The following is a 21,269-nucleotide window of genomic DNA, read 5'->3' as shown; positions in this document are numbered from 1 at the left end:
TGAGCCATCACAGGCTTCTCAGTGTAGTAGGGTCGCCATCCTAAAGCAGTAATCAGAGACAAGAAAAACAACAGGGCAGGACTATACAAGTCCCCACCTTGAATACTGCACTCTCACCTTTGAACCCTGCCATCTACCAATTAGCAGAGCTCAGGAAGAACTAATAGCAAGCCTCTTGCTAACAAAGTCTTCATGGGATTTCTAAAGGTAGCCCCATGTCTCCATCCTCCTAACTTCAGTGTCTGGGTCTCAAACCTCCAGCAACAGGAATACAGGCAATACACTTCCACTCTCTGGGGAAGCTATACCTATTCTCCATCTAATGCCATGCCACAACCAAGGGCATCTAATATGGATCTCACTGGCTTCAGTACTCAGACATAGAAATGCAGAGTCCTATTTCCTGTGCCACAGGCTCTCATTATGCACAAACACACTCATCATGGAACCAGGATGTCAGTGCTAGGTGTAAAGAAGCAAATGTACTCACATACATTGCCCAGTGTAATATTAGTTACAGCAGCATCCTAGTACACTTAATTTGCACAGTGGTCTAATTTAGATTTTCAGATATTTATGACTCTTGGACATTGTTGTATGAATTAGAGTAATATATTTATTTGGTAAGTACTGTTGGTTAAAATATATATCCATATGTATGCACTTCATAGATATGATACTTAGTTCTTGATTCCACCCACACTACCCCCCTTCTCTCTGTAACAATTGGCATGGAGCTGCAAAGGCTTCCAATTTGACCTTGCCTGGACAAGCTTCAACAGCTGTTCAGAACTAACTTAGAGGTCACTTTCTTCTTCCTGACTTCCATGTTAGTTTGCTCATCAGGTTGTACATTTCTGCTTACACTGTTTGTTTGTATTATAAGTAAGGCTCCGGTTTTCCGTTTTTACTGATTTTTACAGATAATTACAGACAGAAAACAAAAGGGGTCTATTAGGATGGAGGGCAGATCGCCACCGCCCGTATGGCGGTGGCGATCTGCCCGCCATTTCCGTCCGCCCGCCTAACATTTTCCCTCGCCATATTACAATGGCGGTGAGGACCCAGGTGGACGGAAAGACAGTCTGCCAGTTTTCCGCCGGTAGTCAATCCACCTGATTGTCTACCGGGCCGAAAAAAGGCCATCAATATAATGATGATGGCGGTCTCATGCCTTTCCATGGCAGAGTCCATGGCCATGGAAAGGAATGCGGAGAATGCCTTTGGGGGTCTGTTGGGGGTCCCCAGGAGGTTGGAGGGTGGGTGGCTGCTCTTGGGGGGTACCCATGGTACCCCCGACATTTCCATGCACAAAGTGGCAGGCACCGCCTGTTACGTTGTGCATGCAAATGCACAACATGCCCTTTTAACATTGTGGCGGGTGCTGAATACAGCACCCCTGCCACAATGTTAAATATACAGGATGCGACCACTATGGTGGCGGTGGCATCCTAATTGGCGGTGCGGGAGCGCTGCACCACTGGCGGCCGGTCCCAGCACCAATAGGGTTGCGGGCGGCCCCCAAAGTGGTTCCTGTCTGTATTTATTTTCAAAAGTGGAAAAATTCAGAAACGTGTGCTTCTTGTGGGTGACTCTCCATGCTGTTTTTCATGATTTTTCAGCTGAGCAGATAGGCAGCATGGGAAGTTAAAAATAGGTTTATATTTCCCTAAATGCAGGTGTATGGTAACATATATTTGTATTATAATGTTTATATTTACCTGAAGGTGAAGTGTTTTGCTATATTTGGCTGCTTAATTTGCTAAAACGCGACAGGCAGCAAAGTATGAGTGCATGTTTATCTGTTAAATAAATGTCGAAATATACCACTTTATGACTCCATATATTTGCAAAACGCAAAATAAATATGTATAAATACCAACAAGATGGGCAATAAATAAATATGGATAAATAAAGACGGAAATGTAAATAAAAAATACCATAAAAACGGGAGCCTTAATTATAATTGGCACGGTGCTGATTTTGCATTTCTCTTTTGCCCATGTTTGGCACCTTGTCCTTTTTCAGTTCTGCTGAAGTTGCATTACTAATTATATATATGGCCCAAAAACCAGTCATGTAGGGAAGAAGCAGACTGAGAGCACCATTATGTGCACTGACTTCTTCCTTTCTGGCCAGCAAACAATGGTACCTACAAATACATTTCATTTTGTAACTGAGTAACTGCAATGTCTGGTATGTTTCTTTCATTGCTCCTGGGAGGGTGTAAAAGTATTTCCCTAACAGGTGCCATTGCCATATATGACATAGGTTCACTTAAGGGTAAAGTCAAGTAATAAATCTGGCTGTATCCTTGCTTAATCTCTATGTACAGTAATTCCTGGCTACTTAAGTATGTTTTATGCCATAAGTATTTTATGGATTAAGGGATTTACAGAGAGGTTCACTTAAGGGTAAAGTCAAGTAATAAATCTGGCTGTATCCTTGCTTAATCTCTATGTACAGTAATTCCTGGCTACTTAAGTATGTTTTATGCCATAAGTATTTTATGGATTAAGGGATTTACAGAGAGGTTCACTTAAGGGTAAAGTCAAGTAATAAATCTGGCTGTATCCTTGCTTAATCTCTATGTACAGTCATTCCTGGCTACTTAAGTATGTTTTATGCCATAAGTATTTTATGGATTAAGGGATTTACAGAGAGGTTCACTTAAGGGTAAAGTCAAGTAATAAATCTGGCTGTATCCTTGCTTAATCTCTATGTACAGTCATTCCTGGCTACTTAAGTATTTTTTATGCCATAAGTATTTTATGGATTAAGGGATTTACAGCACTCTTTTGCCTTACCTGGCACTGGGGTATATCTAATTGTATAGTCACTGTGACTTGTGTACATCATGGAAAAGATAACTAATTAACAACATACTTGCATTGTTATATTGTACAATATCTATAAAAGATGATAACACAAGAAAGAGACTGTTACTGTGTTAGACCTGACATCCATGGCGTGGTATTCCCCAGATTTGTTTCCGTCTCTCCGTAGTTTATGCTGTACTCGTTTTTGTTGGCTTCAGGACTCTGTGTACTTTCCCCCTGCTATCCAGTGGCAAAGTACTTGTGCTCTCTCCGGTAAGCATGGTAAAATGGACTTATGCCTAATTGGCACATTGAATTTACTTGTAAGTATCTAGTATATAGTACTATATGTACAGAGGGACTGTAAATTAAATGGTGTTAGTGGACACCATCACGCATGCTACCACCTACTAAAGTATCCTTTAAAAATCTGTCTCAGATCTGCCACTACATCCTGTAGTTCAGTTTTAAACTGCCATTTTGACCTGTCAGAACAAACCTTTTGACAGACTCACCCTTCATTTTTAAAACATATAAGTCACCCCTAAGGTAGGCCCTAACCACTCATAGTGCAGGGTACATGGTAAAAAATACCTGGCAGGTAGGACTAGAAAGAATTTTAATAAACCTCCTGCTGGTATTGTAAAAACATGTTTCAGGGTAGGGATCTGTGTACCCGTCCTGATGAAGAAGTATCCAACTTTGAAACACGTTGACACAGACACATAGGAGGCTTTTTGTACATTAATACATTATAATCCTCTGCCTCACGTCTTTTAACAATACCAGCAGGAGGTTTATTAAAATTCTTTCTAGTCCTACCTGCCAGGTATTTTTTAACATTTACTCACTATTCACCTCTGACCCTACCACTCACTTCCAATCTCTCTCACACACTACACATAAAGGTCATATCAAGTGCTCCAGCGTATTCGCTAGTTAGTAGCTCGCCGCGCTCCGTAGAGGGGTGCGAAGACCCCTATGATGAAACATGACACCAAGGGCCCTTTTGGTGGGTGAGGGGTATTTTAAAAAAACAATGTACTTCCCACAAAAGTAGGAACCACATTACTAGTGAGATTGTAAATTGGGTTTCACTTTATACCTTGTGGGTGGATCCCCAAGAGGTGTCCCCAGGGCCTGGACCTGTGGCTGGCATCAGAGTATACTCTTCCTGAAGAAAAGGTGTAGAAACAAGCAATTTGGGTTCCTCTTGACCACCAAGTGACCTCTTTGTTTTGAAAATTGACTGCCCTTGATAACTGCCAATGCAAAGTTTCAGGAGGACCAGCTCTTCGCGCCAACAACAACCACCCCCTACAAGCACCAACTCGAAGCTCCAGTGAAACCTGTTCTTCGCACTGACAACGACTGCCCACATCAACCAGCAACATGAATCTCCAGTGACTACAGACTCTTTGCACTACAGCAGCGACAGTCAGCGATGCTTGACCTGCTCCTCATGCCAAAAACAACCTCCTGTGGTCCCCACCAATGGAAACAGTATATTTTGAGATTTTAAATGATAACTCTTCAGCAGGACTAACCAGGTTCCTGTATCCAACTTGCAATCCATTGCAGTAGGCCTGAACCTGTGACTATCCCCTGTCCACCCAAAGCAGATGACCTTAAGTGGCATCTTGTGCTTCCTGGCACTATTTTCACCTAAAACGTTCTAAAAAAATCACATCTCCTGTTCTACTGATTGGGAGGTTTGTTATGTTGGTGGTATTTTATTTATTAAAATATATAGGGTTGGTATTTTTATTGTGTTGTGATTTCACTTTATTAGTGTTTTTGTGCTGCATAAATAATTTACACATATATTAAGTCTGACAGTTTTGTGTCAAGCTACCCGACGGTTAAGCACAGGTTTATTTAGTGACTTTTGTGGTTCATTCTGACAAGGATTCCGTTTATTATATTTCTTACACAATTTTGCTGTGTATTAGCTTTACACAACTAACAGAATCTGTCCATATTATCTTCATTTTGATGGTAATTAAGCACTATTTTAGATAATATTTTGGATTTTCACCAAGTAGTGCATTACAAGAATATACTTTGCAGGTTAACCATGTCACGTGTTGGTTGAAAGTTTTATCAATGAAGATGATTCAAGATGTGAATATTTGATGAACCCTTTTACGAGGCATCTTTGAGGACTTTTTGGGAATAAGTTCTTAATATTTTTGTGATCTGCGAACATCTATTGACTATACTTGGAACACATAGTATTCTTGCTTAGAAACCTATCAAGGTAGCTGGCGCAGGGTCCGTCATTTCGTTCCTCCTACTCAGCATATGCTAGAGGGACTTTTGTGTAGGTGGCCTTGGGTGTCCCATTCACCCCGCAGTATGTGGGGGCTGATGTGGGTTGCCGGAATGTACTACTAAGAGGCATCCTTGATGGGCGTGAACTTGCAATATTGAACTCTTATGCACCAAACACAGACGAACCTGCCTTTTAGCAGACAATACTAGACCTGGTAGCTGCAGATCTGGATGTGCCACCTCTGTTGCTGGCTGGGGAACTTCAACTGCATCCTAGATCCCGACTTGGACAGGCATACTCCCAGAAGCGGCACGGAACCACAAATGACCAAGAAACTGCATGCTGTAATGGGGGGAACTGGGCATGCACGATGCCTGGCGGGAACGGCACCCAACCCAGAAGGTCTTTACGAGTTACTCATCCACACACAATATGCACAGAAGACTCGATAGGGCGCTAGTATCTGGCATGCCGGCCTTTCTGGAGTTGGAGGTGACCCATTTGGACAGATTCCTGTCAGACCACGCTACGGTTAGTTGTTGGCTCAGTAGCATCCTCCTTCACTAGGACCGCGGAGATGGAGGTTTGTCGCCTGACATATTGGAAGATCAGGAGAGGGAGATGCTTTCCTGGGGTATAACGGACTATATGTTGGATAACTGGAGGGTGGCCTCTAACAGAGCCACGTAATGGCAGGCGCTAAAAGCAGTGTTACGGGGGGCAGGCTTTGGGGTTGACCTGTGGAATTAGGCGTCTGCTGTAACGGGAATTAAGAGAAAGAGAAGACAAACTAGTAGAGGCCCAGATGGATAACTCAGCACATTCTAAAGCTGACGGTCACAAGCACGAGATTCGTGAATGGATTAGCAGCACAAGGGACAAGCTGGAAAAATACACGCTCTGCCGGTATCGCCTGCGGCTGCACGCCGAAGGGGATGAATACGGCCACCTACTGGCATGGATACCTAGACGGAAACAGTCTCCACCATTGCAAGATTTCATTGGGTGAATGGTTTACACCAGGGCGGGCACAATGGAAATCTTTAAACAGCACGTACAGATGGTTTACACAGCAGATGCTACCATTTGTGTGGAACGTTATGTCCATTGCCTGCAGGGAATGGCATGGATCCGCCTCCCTCCAGAGGGGACGAAGGAGTTGGATGCATGGTTGATGCTAGAGGAAATTCTAGCGGTACTGAGGGAGCTCCCTAGGGCTAAAGTACCGGGGAGAGACGGGTCCCCCCACCAGAATTTTACCAGAGCTTCTCGGAGAAGCTGGCCCAGCCCTTGTTACAGGTATTTGATGAGGCGTTTGACCGTGGAGTTTTTCCCCAACCATGCTGGAAGGGAAGATTTGCATGTTTTTGAAACAGGGGGGCGACAAACGGGGCCCAGCCGCATATCGCCCACTAACCATGATCAACACTGACGTTAAAATACCGTGTAAAGTTCTGGCTACGCGTCTGTCTCCATACATGCCCCTCTTGATACATGATCTTGATACATGATCAATGCAGGTTCATCCCTGGCCGCAGCACAGGCATGAAAATACAACATTTAACCTATGTAATGCATGAGGTTCGGGGCTCATACAAGGAGCTGGCACTAGTGACCGTGGACTTCGAGAAGGCGTTTGACACCATTGACTTCGGGTATCTTCTGGAAGTTCTGAGGTCGGTGGGTTTTGGTCCGTGGTTATGTAGATGGGTAAAACTCCTCTACACAGACCCTTGTGCCCGGGTATGGGTGGGCCCATGTTGGTCAGAGAGGTGGACACTGGGTTGAGGAACACACCAGGGCTGCCCACTCTCCCCGCTACTTTTTGCACTGGCCATTGAACCACTTGCAATCTGTGCATGCAGGGACCTCGAGGGCTGGGGCATAGGGGTGGGTGGTTGTCCACAGGTAGTCTTTCTATAGGCCGATGAAGCCCTTTTCTATACATCCTTTCCCAGTGATTCGATACCTAGGCTACTTCAGCTCTTCGAAACCTTCGATTGTGCTCTGGCTTACGATTAAACAAGCGCAAATCTTTACTCTTCCCTCTGGCTAGCCTATCTGCTTAGCTGTTGGAGCGACTTCCTGATCTGGGTCTGAGATGGGAGACTAGTCACCTCAGATATCTGGGTGTGCAGGTGACTCGTGATGATTTGCAATCCCTGCACCTCAATGTCTCCAGGGTGGTGGAGGTACTGAAGGGGTCGGTGGCATTCTGGAACTCTCTGCCACTCTCTCTTATGGGCAGGTGTGCAGTCGCTAGGATGGTGGTGCTGCTGCGATGCCAATACGTGCTTCAGAATTCGATGTGCAATGATCCTATGCGTGTAGTGAAGCAACTAAATTCGGTGTTGGTCTCCCTGTTCTGGCCGGGTCACCGCAGCAGAGTTGCTATGCTTGTATTGACACAGAGGTATGAGGAGGGGGGACTTGAAGCCCACAGGTTGGATCTCTACTACTATGCCCCACAGTTGCAATATGCTGCCCGATGGTTGGACGAGGGTGACAACTGGGAAAAAAGGCTCCTGAGGGGTGAGTTCAGCCAGAGAGACTTCAAATGGCTCTGATGGAGGATGCTGGAGCAGTAGGTGACATGCCATATGTGGTCAAACGGACCACACAAGTTTGACAATTGTTTGTAGAACGCATATTAAAGCATGCGTCTTTCCACAGGAACTCCCCATACGGATACTCACACCAGTCCAAAAAATGATGGAAGGATGTCATTCCAGGTATGGAGGGAGGGGGGTTGCCATGTGTTGGCAGACGTGTACCCAAACGAAACGTTTATCTCATACGAGCAGGATTGTGACTGCTTTGGGTTGGGTAGGGGCCGATTTCTTCAATATGCTGGTCTCTTAGACCTAGCTAAGGAAACATGGATCACACACCCCAACATCCAGCCCACAACCCAAACTTTGGACATAAAGCTTACTTGCGGCTCAGGCCATCGGCTTATTTCCCTTCTTTATAGTGCTATGAGATTGGATGTAGTGGGACACCCCCAAGGGATCGCTTGGCATGGGCTGGAGACCTGTCAAATCCCGTGTCTAAGTCAAAGTGCAAAGCCATAAACACCCCCACATGTACAGTGTCCTGCAACATGTGCTTCAACCTGATACACTTTAACTACTTACATCGCACATATATAACTACGTTGGACCTAAGCCGTCTCGACCCCACACATTCAGATACGTGCACACGCTGTGGTGTCACGGGGGCAGACTTTTTACATCTGGCCTGGGGCTGTCCTGAGACACACTGCTTCTGGTCCTGGGTTGTGGAGATGATAAGAAATGGCACAGGTTTTTGGGTGCAGACATTGTCTACTGGGTCATGTTACAAAACCTAGGAAACACAAACTGGAGTACAAATTACTACAACACCTTCTGGTCCTAGGCAAGCGCAGGGTGGTGATAACATGGATTGGGACGCACTCCCCCCTCCCTGGATGCATGGTTGAGGGATTTACGTGAGTGGACTTTGGCTGAGGGGATGCACATTAAGGTTAGTAGAAGGGATGAGAGGCTGGAGGAGGACCTCAGGTCTTGGAGGGAGCTATGCCATGTGTTCTTGAACCGTGTGGGGCACTTGAGCGATCAGGTTTAATCAGATGCCTATGGATATACAACGAAGGAGGATGCCTGTTGAGGCGTTGATATTCTTACTATAATGTTAATGCTGTTTAATGTCTACTAAAGTTGATAATTTATTATGCACTGATTTGTGATGTTGTGCGATGACAAAGATCTGCTCCATCTGTATTTCCCTCACTGTTAATTTCTGCCTCTGTTGGTGATGCTGTTCATTAAACAGTAAAATAAAGGTTTAATTAAAAAAATGGTAGCCAACTCGTTCAAATGTTGACCACCCAATGAAAGAATTGTTTGTGTTCAATTTGTGGTTAAAAATAAATGATATGAACAGAAGGAGGTATGCACCGTTTTCCTTTTCCTGCCCCAGCATGTGTTAATATAGTCAAATGTGTTTACAATTAGTATATATATACCTCACCATTTAGAAAACTTGCTGGCCTGTACACTATGGTTTACCAGAGCTGTAGAGCAGTAGTATGCCTTCAACTAGCTATAAGAAAAGCTGACTACCTAAAAACACAACTACCATGTATTTAATCATTACTTCTACGTCCCTCGTCCCCGACCCAGTCATAATACATGAGGTATATTCCACTGACAAGAAACAAAACAGGAAATGCTTTTAGGCTCAACCCACCCTCCTGCCAGAGGGCTATAACACCATAGCCAGCAGAAAGCACTTCCTGTTTTGTTTTCTGTGGACATGACGGTGGACGCTGTGGTAATTGCTGGGCTCTTACCTTATTGTTTGATGTCCACTGGGAGGAAAGGCGGTACTGATTCTCTTAGACCTCTCTGCAGCGTTCAACACCGTGCCCCATAATCGCCTATTGCAGAGGCTACAGGTGTGTGGCCTAGGTGGGACGGTGTTGAAATGGTTCTCTTCCTTTTTAAGGATAGAAAGCAAGAGGTCTTGTCCACTCCCTTCGTAGCCAGCATTCCTCCTCTGAATGGGGGGTTCCACCAAGGTTCTATTTTGAGCCCTGTATTATTTAATCTTTACGTGGCCCCCCCGGCCACATTGGCGGAAGCTGGTGAGGCGAAAAATAATATTCTACGAGGATGATACTCATTTACTGTTTACGTGGACGTGTTTAATGGACAGAAGATCAGAAACTGTCTGACAGAAATGTTTGCCTGGTTTCATCTCAATCAATTGAAATGCAATCCCGAGAAGTCAGATGTTATCTTCTTTGGTACCCCGCCTCTTGATGTTTGGAAGCAATGGTGGCCAGATGACATGTCACCTCCTCAGTCGGCAGTTAATACGGTCAAAAACCTGGGAGTAAAGATGGATGATACACTATCCATGAAATCTCAGGTGCAGGCAGTGGTGGGCACCTGTTTTGGACTGTTGAAAATGCTCAGGAAATTTACAGGCACTTGTTGTTTCCAGATTGGATTATGTCAATTTTCTTTATCTGGGACTGCCATAGTATTTACTGAGCAGACTTCAAATTGTCCAAAACTCCGTCGCCAGAGCCGTCCTTACGCTAGGGACTAGAGAACAAATTTTGCATCATTTAAAGAAATTACATTGGCTGCCTGTGCGGTCCAGAATCCTTTTTAAAGCCCTAGTTCTGGCTTTTAAGGCACTGCATGGATTGGGGGCCCATTACATTCAAGAAAGAGTTCTCCTCTACACACCACACAGATCGCTTAGATCAGCACATCATCATCTAATTAAGGTACCCACGTTTTGTAGAGTCCGTTGTGGTGGCCGCTACTTTCAAGTGCAAGTTGCCCGTGCATGGAACAGCATGCCACTATCACTAAGGCAGGCCATGACTTTGTTGGCTTTTAGAAAACAGCTAAAAACCAGCTTGTGTTCGGTCTCTGAGCTTTCAAGTCCCCTGCCTCCTCTGTCTTAGTGCCGGAGCACTCTGCTGAGTAGCTGTGCGCTCTATAAATTCTGCTTAACATTAACATTAACATCTCCTTTGCTGGGTTCTGGGGGTACCTTTTGACTTTCGTGGGAACAGCTGGAGTCAGGACACATGGCCTCCCAGACTCGGTGAGTGGCGCTTGGTGCCTGGGTTGCTGGGCTTGTCAGGCCTCGTGCCTTCTTCTTCCATCTTGTTGTGGTCCCATTCCTGTGCGTGCTCTCTGCACTCATTTTGGATGCCGTATTGCTGTATGCTAAATGATCCAGGTGGTTCTCCGATCTGAGTCGGCACCCCGCGGTGTTCTATGGCGCAGTGGGGGTACTGACATCTTTTTAGCGGCGCTCCAGCTTATGCGGTGATTTCGGGCCTTCCTCGTGGACTTCCCCTTCTCCGCTACGTTGTAGGAAGAACCAAGGTGGGGCCTCATTGGCGTTGGGATGGGAGGCCACCTCGCTCAGCCAATTGTCGTTCGGCACTCGTGTTCGGCCTCCAGTGGGAGGAGACAATCCAGAGGTTGTGCTGGCCCGCTTCTGTGTGTTGGGGCGGGGACCCCTCCTCTTCCGGTCTGGCCTATGGCGGCAGCTTCCTTGCCTAATTTCTACGACAGCGTGATGTCATTTGCCACGCCCCCTTCATTCCTTTCATTCCTCGCGTTAACTGGCGGCGGGGAAGGGCTGCTTATTCTGCATATATAAGAAAAAAATGATGGTTATTTACATAAAAGGGGGTAAAGTTTTCCTTACTTAAGGGTCTATCGGTGGTTCCTTGGTCACTTGCACTTGTTTCACTATGGGGAAATATTATCAGAAGTGCAGGCATGTTTCTCTTTTTTCTTCTCCATCTTTGTCAGGAGGCAGTGTGGATTCCGCTGCTCCTTTCAAGCAGAGTTAATTGTATGATGAAACTCGTCTGAAAAAGCTGATTTTGGAGAATTTATCTGATATGAAGTACTCCAGGAAGGCTGCTGGTATGCGCTTTGATGGGGGTCAAGACCTCTACTCCGATATTTCCTGCTCTGAATCTTCCAATGGTTCCTCCTTGGGTGCTGTGGACCTTAAGGGGAAATATATCTCTAAGGATATGTTGCCGGACATTCTGTCCCATGTCAGTGATATGGTCTTATGCCAGTTTCGGAAGCAGGCTACGAAGGAGTTGCCCATTCATCCTTTTGTGATGGACATGCTTTTGAAGGAATGGAAAGATCCTGACCACATTATGATGCCTCTCTTCATGTCTAAGCTATAATCCTCTTTTGTTACCCGGATTCCACAACAGGGTGCGTGGGGGTGGTGGCCTTGTCCCTCCTGTGGCTCCCTTGGTTGATGTATGCCTTTTCTCCTTTTCCTCTCATTCCTGAGTTTTTGTTGAAGGTTCAGAGGGTGGAGGCTCAGGTGGTGGCTGTGTTACCTCACTGGCCCAGGAGGGCTTGGTTCCCATTGTTGCTGAGTCAGTAGTGGCTCCTCTTTCGATCTTGCTGAGATACCCTGAGGTCTTCTTTGACTCCCCAGCTGGTTCCTCTCACCTTAGTGGTCTGGAGGTTGGATGGCGGTCACTAGGGGGCCGAGGTTTGCCTGACCACATTATTTCTGTGGTGCAGGCCTCCCGTAGGAGGTCAACGTTGTCTTCTTATTCTAGGCATTGGTTTTCTTTCGACTCCTGGTGCTCTGGTCTTGGTCTATCTTCTAGTTCTTGTTCTGTCTCTGATATTCTACAGTTTGTGTACCCTGAAGGGCGAGTGGGTGGCCCTTTGAGCTATTCGTGACCCAGGTTACTTGTCCTCTGTAGAGTTTTTCTCTCTCCTCTCCTGTTGTTCATTCTTCAGTGCTTCCGTGGGACCTTGCTCTGGTCCTGCGTGCTCTCCAGTCCTCTCCCTTTGAACCCCTGTTGTCTGTTGATCTCAAGTTCTTGTCTTTTAAGGTGGCTTTTCTGGTGGCCATTACCTCAGCTCGGAGGTTGGGTGAGCTTTCTGCTTTGCGCTGTCCCCCTCCCCCTTTTGAGGATTGTGGGCGACACTGTGATCTTACGTTTGGGCCCTGGTTTTCTGCCTAAAGTCCGTTCTAGGTTTCATACCTCTCAGGAGTTGATCTTGCCTTCTTTATACCCTTCTTCTTTTTCTCCTGCTGATCAGATGTTGCACACTCTAGATATGAGGTGTGCTTTGACCAGGTATGTGGACCGTTCGGTAGCTTTCCGTTCCTCGGACAGTCTGTTTGGGATGTTTGGCCTGGCTGGTGGGGGAAGGCTGCTTCTTGCCTTACTCTGGAAAGTTGGATCAAGTTTGTTATCTCTTTGGTTTATCAGGGCTCTGATTTGCCTTGTCCCTTAGGGGTGCAGGCACATTCCACGAGGGGTGTTCTGGCTTCCTAGGCTGCCTTTCATGGGGTGTCTTTGGATACAGTCTGTTGTGCTGGGACTTGGGCTTCTGATTCTACCTTTGTTAAACATTACAAGTTGAATTGCTCGCCGGATGACCGTTTGAATTTGGGTTGTGGTGTTTTGAATACTGTGGAGCCTGTTACCCACCCTTGATTCTGATGTGTTATTAAACATTTCACTGAGGAGCGCTTCCATCTTGTGTGCTGACTGATTTGTTTTCTGGTGGTGTTGCAAAGGTCTTCACTTGATTGGTGCTTTAGCATACCTCATGTGTTATGACTGGGTCGAGGACAAGGGACGTAGAAGTAATGTTCTGATTACTTACTGTGTTAGACCTGGCATCCTTGACGTGGGTCTCCTTACATTACTCTCCTAACCCCCCCCCCCCATGTGCATGACCCACTCTTCAGGCTAGACGCCCCTGTGCCCCCACAGTAGCCCCGTGCGAGGCCCCCCTGATGTAACCCTGGTCTCTGTCCTCACCGATTCCCCAGGACCTCGGGGAAATAAGAGAAACCCCAGCATAGCACCCACGATCCCCCGGGCTCATGAAGCCTAGTCACAAGAGTAGAAACAATAGAAGGCCTAGTTTAGGATTCAACCGTTCCTAAGACCCTTGACTCCGTAACCCCCCATGCAGGGTCCCGAACCGAGGAAAACCTGGGCGCCAAACGCACCATGCCAGGCTGAGGGTAGCAAGCCTCTCCCAAATGAGGGGGGTGGAGCAGTTTCAAACACACCTCCTGCCTCCCCCAGGGATGGCCCCACTCCCCGCCGGTCGTCTGGAAACCCGTCGGCAAGACTTCAAAGGGACAAGGCGCCAGCTGGCAGGAAGCCCTTAATCAGCACCGGGGCACTAGGGACCTGCCTGGGACAGCTGAGGACTTCAAAGAAACGAGGACTATAACTGGTGCACCGGTCTGATTCGAGGGGGTCGTTTTTGATGTTGTCTGAGAGAGCCCTGCTGACCTGGTCACGGCTCGTCGGATTTGACTCTGAAGGATTTTTACCCCTGGCACCCGGAGCGAGCCCTGCTGACTTGGTCGCGGCTCCCCTCACCCCTAAGGACGCTCTGTTTGGGAGGGAGGGGTGGGGGAGAGTGAGCAGACCAAGAAACCGAAAGAGTGTGAAAAAGGCCGCTTTAATGAAACAGGTGCACATTTACACAACAATAACCTCGGCAAATGCCTAACAATCTAAACCTTACCAAATTTGTTTGTATACTTTTCAAACCCCCAAAACCCGCCCCCGCCCCTCACCCTCCATCGAACCCGCCCCCACCCGTACATACCCAATCACATAATAAACCATACCACAATCCCACAACAACATTATAACTTCAACATTTCCCAAAGCCATAACTCAAAACCCCAATTACATCCCAAGCCAATCCAGATCCCCCAACCCATATCTCCGAACACAAACTCAACCTGTACAACTTCCCCCAACAAATCAAACTTCAAAAACTATCGGGTCCCATCATGGCCCAAAACTGGCAAACAAAATAATCCGCCCCGCACCTGTTCCAAACGACAAAGCATAACAACATAGAAAAAAACCCTATGTCCACCTGTTGCAACCAGCCGCCAAAAATAATTAATAAATGCAAAAGAAAAGAAGAAGAAACAGCAAAGAATCGCAGAAAAGGGAGGGACAAAAACTAGCTGCAAAACCAACCGGCCACCAGGTCACCTAAGCCTAAAATGGTGACCGGGAGGAGGAGCCCAACCCATTTATATGCTGGGCTCCAAAAACAACCAAAAGAAGCCCAAAAGAAGCCCAAATGGAAACTGCTCGAAAAAGAACCCTCACCCAAACCTCCCAAACAGCCCGGGGGAGGAGACCTCCCAGGGGTCGGCTGCCCTCCCCCAAGCCCCCCTTGGGAGGGAGGGGTGGGGGAGAGTGAGCAGACCAAGAAACCGAAAGAGTGTGAAAAAGGCCGCTTTAATGAAACAGGTGCACATTTACACAACACTAACCTCGGCAAATGCCTAACAATCTAAACCTTACCAAATTTGTTTGTATACTTTTCAAACCCCCAAAACCCGCCCCCGCCCCTCACCCTCCATCGAACCCGCCCCCACCCGTACATACCCAATCACATAATAAACCATACCACAATCCCACAACAACATTATAACTTCAACATTTCCCAAAGCCATAACTCAAAACCCCAATTACATCCCAAGCCAATCCAGATCCCCCAACCCATATCTCCGAACACAAACTCAACCTGTACAACTTCCCCCAACAAATCCAACTTCAAAAACTATCGGGTCCCATCATGGCCCAAAACTGGCAAACCAAAATAATCTGCCACCCAGAAAGCAGTGGGGGAAGAGGCCGAAGGAAACCCCTCACCTTTCTGCCCCCCCACAAAGAAACCAAATAACTGGGGGACGGGGGTGGGGGTTGACACGAAGCAGAAAACACCAACAGGATATACTACTCACCCAAGAAATTCTGAATCGTCAAACAGCGAGACAGTACCTCTCGCAACTCAAGGAGATGTAAATCCATCCCCATTCTAGACAAATGTACTCCATCACCTTAAAAAAATTCCACCGCATGGTAACGAATGTCACTATGCACAATGCGCCCGAAGCCTGAATCCCTACAAAACCGAGAAACCTCAAGATTGAGTTTCCTACGAGATTTATCAATGGCCTTCGGTTTCACAGCATTCCTCCAAACCCTCCTAGGAATCAACTCAGTCCACAAGACGTGGCACCCTGACCAATGCTGATGCAACAAAGAAAGATCTTTTTTCATAGCACGAAGAAGAACAACACCCTTAACCAAACCCAAATCATTTTCCCCAAGATGGATAACTAAAACATCTGGACAAACCCCACCTACCAACCAAGAATTTAGGGCTGGAATCAAGTCTTTCCACAACATACCCCCCTTCCCCTTCCAAACAACATTAAATAAACGATCATTAAACCCCAACATCGAGCCAAAATAACTCAGACGAGCTTGAAGATGCGCTCTCTTTATGAATGAATGCCCCACGATCCACACAGTTAAGAACTCGGCGCGAGGACCAGCCACGGAACCTGAAAAAGAAAAAAGTATCAGAGAGGCAAAACAGAAGCAGACGCAAGCGCTCCCCCAGTCTCCCGTCTGACATAGCGCTGAAAGCAGTTTGAAGTCCAGCGCCCCAAGCCCATAATGTCTTCCCTCGACCAACCCTTGTTAAAGGCCTCGGTTGCAGCCCCAATCCTGAAAGAGTGTGTGCCATATAAAGTCTCATCAAGGCCAAGATGACGCAGCGCTTTTCGCAGTACCATGCGCAATTGATAATTGGTCACTACAGAACCATCCAAGTGTTGAAAAACAGGATGCTCAACAGCACCACCCGAAAGCTCCCACCAGCAATGAGCCCACCGCAAAGGGCAAATCTCCGGGGGGGGAAACCGCCTCCAGCCAAATTCCTTTGCCTGTATTCCTCTGATCCGTCTTAGAATGAGACAGCCAAATATGAACACCCCTAACCGACAACTGAACATCCCCCACCAAAATACCTTTTGAAACTTTATTGCCCAACAGCTCAGACACCCGAAACGCTCCAAAAAACATCCATACCATCAAAGTGGCAAAAAGACAAGCTTCCGTCCTATCCGTACACACCACAGGCAACACTGATATGATACTGAACAACTTCTGCAAAGACAAAGGGGACCTCAGCGCCCGAACACTGCCCCGCTCCCGGGACCACCCTTCCAACATTCTCCTACCCAACTCCCCAGCCGACGGAGCATAGCCCCATAACAACTTACCCATGAAAGAAACACCCGCTAACTTACCAGCAATTGTAACTCTGGATAAACCTTTATCCATTAACCACAAAATGAACTGAACCACGTCTTCTGACCTCTGCCAAAGAATCTCCCTCTTACAAGCTCCTGAGGCCAAAAACTCATTCCAAGCCAACTCATATGCCAACTTAGTAGATGGAGCCAAAGAACCTAAAACCAACTGAACAACCCTGTGTTGCCTACCGTCCACAGATGCTCCGGCATGGGAGTCGGCTCCTCGTCTGCCTCCAAAGCGAGCCCACGGAATCTCTCCCACTGTGAACGAGACAAAGCATCCGCAATGTCATTGTCCACACCAGGAACATGCAGGGCCCTAAAGCAAATGTCAAATTTAAGGCAACCTAGCACAAAAACTCTGAGAAGTTTGAGGATCTGCAGATCCTTAGCGATTGTTTATTGATCACTTGCACCACAGCCATATTATCAATTCTGAAAAGAACCTTCTTGTGAGCAAAATCCTGGCCCCACAAAGTAACTGCCACCACAACCGGGAACAATTCCAAAAAGGCAATGCTCCTGCCTCCATTCTTCCAACTCTCCGGCCATTGTTGTGCACACCACTTTCCCTGCCAGTACAAACCGAAACCCTCGCTGCCAGCCGCATCAGAGAAAATCTGAACATCCCACAACCAGTCAACCTCCCTACATAAAGGTACACCATTGAAAGAATGCAAAAAAGTGACCCACATACGCAAATCTTCCTTGACCCCTGCTGACAAACGAACTCGGTGATGTGGCAAGTAATGGCCAGAGAGAGCCCTCCCCAACCTCCTACAGAAAGTTCTGCCCGCCCTGACCACCCTACATGCAAAATTAAGGTGACCCAGCAAAACTGGAACCTCCCTCACCAAAACTTTCTCCTTAGACAACATCACCCCCACCAATTCCAACATTTTTTGCTTCTTGTCCAGTGGTAGACGCGCCTGCATAGTCTGTGAATCAAGTTCTATTCCCAAAAAAGACATGGTCGCACAAGGACCCATGGTCTTTTCAGGAGCCAGTGGCACACCCAAATGAGCCATAAGCGTTTGAAACGTTGACAGAGCAGTCTGGCAGTCCAAAGAATCTGTCGCACCCACAAAAAAGAAATCATCCAAATAATGTGTGACCAACGTATGTCCACTTTGTTGAGTGAAAAACCATTGTAAAAACGTACTGAATGTTTCAAACAATGCACATGACATGGAGCAACCCATTGGCAATGCCTTGTCCACGTACCATTTTCCAAGGAAATGGATACCCAGAAGACTCCAGTCCTCAGGATGGACTGGAAGCAGTCTAAATGCCGATTTAATATCGCATTTTGCCATTAAAGCAGAAGGGCCTGCTGTTACAACCAATGCCATAGCCACGTCAACAGAAGAATAGGACACGGAGGCAGCTTCATTGTCGATAAAATCATTCACCGACCCACCCTCTGGCCAAGACAAATGTTGGATGAGCCGGAACTGCCCACGTTCCTTTTTGGGGACCACTCCGATAGGAGAAACAATTAGATTCTCTAAAGGCCAATCATCAAAAGGACCTGCCATTCTGCCCTCACACACTTCCTTATTTAACTTTTCTTGGACCACAGCAGTATGTTCACTTGCCAACTTCAAGTTCTTAGACCAACGCCTCAAACGAGGACCCTCGTAACCCAGATGAAAACCATCCTGAAAACCTGATAATAAAAACGTCCGCAGCTCCGCAGGCTCATAGTCCTGTAAAGTGGCAGCCAGATGAAGAACATTAACCGGTGTATGAGCCTTTGGGCCCAACGCCAGTTGACGATTTCCCTCCCCTGGGAGCTGGAGGTGGCTGTGGTGCAACATAAGATCCTGACCCCTGCTGTGGCCCCTGGTGACCCCCGGAAGGCCTAGGTCCCCAGCATCTCGACAAGGGGTGATTTTTCCGTCCACATTGGGAACATTCATGCCGGAACTTGCAAAATTCTCTATTACACGCCCCTTTATTGAAATCCCAACATGTGCCTGAACTGGATTGCGCTGGCGAACTGGCCCCCACCCCTCCCCGGGTGGGTCGCGCCTGAAAGGGGCGATAAACCAAAGGAAAACCACTAGCAGTAAAAATAGTCTTACCACTAGCAGAGGAACCCATAGTATGCTGCCAAAGATCTGTGTCTAACTCCCCCCATTTTGCCTCCGGGTCCCAGGCCATGCGCGCCCTGAACTCTTCATCATACTGCGCCCATGCAAAATCATTCCTTGTTATTTGTGCTTTCCTAATAACATCCATATATTTAAACAAGGAAACACAGCGCTCAGGGAACTTTTCGCAATAGACGCTGGCATAGATTAAAAAGGCCGCCGTCCAGTTCTCAATATTCAAAGGGACCTTAGGGCGCTTAGCCAACTCGTATTCCTCTTCTTTAGAACCTTCTTTGGCCCGGACCTCCCTGTGTAACAATTTCAACAGTTCCACGTACTCACCATTCCATATCCTTTCCTTGGTGCTGAGCATTAAATGAGCCCCCAAGGGCTTAGTAACACCCATATAGGGCAATTTTTTGATCTTCAACTCTTTACTATGTAAGACATTTTTGGGCGTGTCCAAACCAACTGTGGAAGTACCACTGTCCACTTTTGCACTTACTCCTTTATCCTCATCAGCCGTACCCACACTTTGGTCCTTCACAATGCGACCCTTATACAACTTACCATCAGCTCCACCAGAAACCAAATCCACCCCAATCCCAACAGACACCATTTTAAGTTGCACATGATGTTCTACATTCTCACCTGGGCACAACAAAGGAGGCTGACTTGGCTCCGTCCTCCATGCCACACGCGAACCGTCATCCGCCCTCCGAGGAGCCCTCACCGAGGGGCCGAGCACTCGAGGTCTGGACTACTCCACATGACTCTGCACCACCGGTGCCTGTAACAAACTACGAGAGACATGAGAATGCCCCCCCCCCCCCCCCAGACACAACTTCCCGCACTTCGCCCTCCTCAGGGCTATCCTCATCATAATCCAGAGTTAACGACTCCTCTAACTGGGGAGGAGCAGGCAACACCACATTACTCTTAACATTTGCAAATGTTTGTGAACGTCCACGGGCCTTACCAGCCCTCAACTGTGACCATGGCGGGGAGGCCGACTGTACGCGCCGGTACCCTCCTCCGCTATTACCACTTACAACAGCTTTTCCAACCGGCAAAACCAAATTATAACCTCGAAGAACTTGTGGCACAAGAGAAGTCGTGCCTGACCTGCTCTCATGCACAGCGCTGTAATCCCTCGATGAGGCCAGTAAGGTCGCGCTTGACCTACTTACACTGCCTGTGGTGACTTCCCTCGTTGGGACCATCGAGGTCGCGCTGAACCTGCTTGTGTTGGCCACGACGGGATCCCTCGATGGTATGGGACATGCCGCGGAAGGCTCCACCCGCACTTCACCTTGGCGTGACTGGGTTGCCTGCCGCCCTACCAAGTCCGCTGCTCCAGGCCGATCTCTAACCTGTAAAGAAAAAGGCCGGACTGATGTGCCGGGTCCCTTACTGCATAACACACCAGGAGCCGAAGACAAATCACCTGCCGCTCTACCAAAACCCTGACCACTCTCCTGAAAAACAACGGAACCAACAGGGCCTTTCCCTTTAAGAACAGCACTCAGCCGAAGGGGAGAGGGGGAAGGAGCGCATACCTCTTCATCAGTACTACAATCTAACAAAGCCTGAATAAACTCCGAAGCCGGACCTTGTACCTGGGAACCCTGAACCCCCGACCCCCCCCAAGGCACCCGAAACCCTATCCCTCCCACCCACTTGCAAACCTGGAAAATGTAACTCACCAGACATCGCAGGCATACCCCCAAGGCTCCTACTCCTCTGCCGGACCGAGGCGTCCCTGAGCCCTTCTCCCAAGATGGTAAGACATCCAAACCGCCCCAGGACCGAACCCTGACTCCAGATTGATGCTCACTCAAAGGTTCCCCCACAGGAAAAGACCCTTCCACACGCCCAGCTCCCTCAAAGCCCCCCATCTGCGCCCACTCACCCTCACCCACCGAACCACTGCATACAGAAACCACCTCACCCCTAACAGAGACCGAAGGAGAAAACAATAAGGGGCTAACTTGACCCATATCTGCAGCAGCACCCCCAAAATCCCCAGACAAATCAGCAATTTCAGGACCTGCAGGAAAAGAAACTTTCTGTATGCGAGAAGGCGTACGTAAAATGTCATTCTGTACGTCCACAGGCACCGAAAAATCAGCCTGCCTGAGACCACTCTGATGAGAAAACACCTCAGACACAGGATTAACCTGACCGCTTTGTAACGGTCGAGACGCCACTGCCTCGAGCTCCAAAATGGCCTCCGCCCCTCCCCCGCTAATGACGTCACCAACCGTCACCGCAGAGGCCGAGGCAGAGCGACGCGTGCAACCGCGCGGTCTAGAGGCACGACGACCTCGCAATACAGGAGCTGAAGCAGCTCTGTCACGTATTGCTACCGCTGATAAATCACCCGGTGCCGACTGAAACTCACCC

The sequence above is a fragment of the Lissotriton vulgaris genome, chromosome 1_1 (assembly GCF_964263255.1).
Source record: "Lissotriton vulgaris chromosome 1_1, aLisVul1.2, whole genome shotgun sequence".
NCBI lineage: Eukaryota > Metazoa > Chordata > Amphibia > Caudata > Salamandridae > Lissotriton > Lissotriton vulgaris.
This window is presented reverse-complemented; position numbering follows the sequence as displayed.